The sequence below is a fragment of the Nannospalax galili genome, unplaced genomic scaffold (assembly GCF_000622305.1).
Source record: "Nannospalax galili isolate Female #2095 unplaced genomic scaffold, S.galili_v1.0 scaffold115, whole genome shotgun sequence".
Classification (NCBI taxonomy): domain Eukaryota; kingdom Metazoa; phylum Chordata; class Mammalia; order Rodentia; family Spalacidae; genus Nannospalax; species Nannospalax galili.
In genome coordinates this window covers 6,719,668-6,721,512 of record NW_008340588.1, presented here as the reverse complement: position 1 = coordinate 6,721,512, position 1,845 = coordinate 6,719,668, and the positions used below count along the sequence as shown (strand labels likewise).

The 1,845-nt window shown below is 35.8% G+C and overlaps 1 protein-coding gene across 1 annotated transcript in view; it reads left to right on the top strand.

The window, feature by feature from the left end:
* Nab1 (NGFI-A binding protein 1) overlaps positions 1-237 on the top strand; it is a gene marked incomplete in the record, with an annotated part of 41,020 nt that extends 40,783 nt beyond the window's left edge. The window contains 1 exon segment of the mRNA XM_008835615.1: positions 1-237.
* Between the last annotated feature and the right edge of the window lie 1,608 nt (positions 238-1,845).

Here is a 1,845-nt window from a genome sequence, read left to right as displayed (position 1 = left end):
AATTAGATGTTATAACTAGTTGGTTTTTTTTCATTATGTTCAAGGTATTTTCACTGAACAAGGTCAATTGGTTACCTCAGTATTAAAGCCAATATAGTCCAAGGGACCATTTCTCCCCAAGTCTATGTTATACTGTATTGTGTGACTCCTGCATTTTTGTGATTCTTAAAACTGTTGGTGAGATGGGATGAGTGCACCTGCTTCCTGTGGCAATAAAGATTCTCTGTGCCTCACAAATGTATGCTTCTAGCACTTTCTACAGAGCACTTTCCACAGTGAGTGGTATTAGTCTACTCTGCCTTCATTATTGGATTATTTGGGACTGGCTTGGCTGTCAAGAGACAGAAGGTTATATATATTTTTTCCTCTTCGTGATACTGAGGATTGAACATACATGTTTGTAAATATGATAAGATTTGGCCTAGTGTTGGAGGTTTTTATATGAAATAGAGCTAACCTGTAGTGAAGAGCTGGCAGGAGCCTTACAACAAAGTTTTAATGGGTGAGTTTTGTAGGATCATCTTTAATAAAAAGCTTCAGTATGGCAAGCCCTGTACCAGATGCCAGATAAGGAGGAAAATCACAAAAGAAATACAAGGTATGATCCTTGCTCCTTGTGAAGTCAAAACCTAGTTGGATGAACACTAAGGCCAGTCATAAAACTCAAATTGTAGTGTTACAAAGTTGGGATGAATAGGGAGCTGACATCTAAGCACATTCTATTTGGGCAGTAATAGTACTTAGCCCAGAAACTGCTTTTGTTGTTGTTAAAAAAAACAAAAAACAAAACAAAAAAAAAAACTTTCTTCATTGTCCTTAGGAAATGAAAACACTTGACTGAAAGCTTTAAGATGGATGATGATTTTGAGGCCTGCAGCAGCCACTGTATCTTTACAGTTACAGTATTAGGTCTTAAAACCTAAAAAAGAAGGTGGGGAATTTCCTAGTATATGGTCCGCTCATTTCCTCTTGAAATGGTTATTGCTAGCACAGCACCCAATTTATTACCTCTCTTAGGCTGCTCTGAGTCTTCCTAAGAAAATCAACCAGGTTGTCAACTCAGTGAAAGCAGGAGCCTGTGTCCTTGTTGTCCAGAAAATGAATGACCCTAGTAAGTAGCAGAAGTTGGAATTAAGCAAACATTGTGTTTTAACAGCTTAAAGGATGTGTTGACATATGACATTTGATACTTAGCTAAAACCTACCTTACCATCCAGCAGTGTATGAGCATTGTTTCAGAGAATCCAAGCCTATTTATTTGCTGTTATCTGTGTGTGTCCCCATAAATGAGATTCATTAGTGGGCCTCGAAGTTAACAAAAGATAATTCAGCATCCTGACATTGTCATCGAAAATACAAATTAATCTCAAATACCTTGGTGCTACCTATTTCCTTAATGACCCTGTGAGACAAATTTTATTTTGTGCCAAAGTGATCAAAAGCTAAACGCTGGTGCTAGAATTTTTCTTTATGACTAGGCAATGTTTATTACACCTTTAAAACTCCCTTGGCTTCTGGTTCTACTGACTTAGGAAAAAAGAGTTTGATGTCATTTTTCTTTCTTGTACAGAATATTCTAATCAGAAATTTAAGTTTGTAATAAATTTTTTGAAGTTAGAATCCAAACCTGTGTGTAGTTTTAAATTCAACTTACAAATTTTTCTTTCTATAAGTTTAGCAAGTTTTTACAATCATTTTTAAAGAACTATGAATAATAACTGATTCCATCACAGATTTAGTTCATTAAACTCCCTTTATATTTTCCCCATCTCTTAGGGGCATGTAATTCTTAAGCATTACAACAATATCCTTTTGAATTCTGGGTCTGTTGGCTCTTTGGTCACA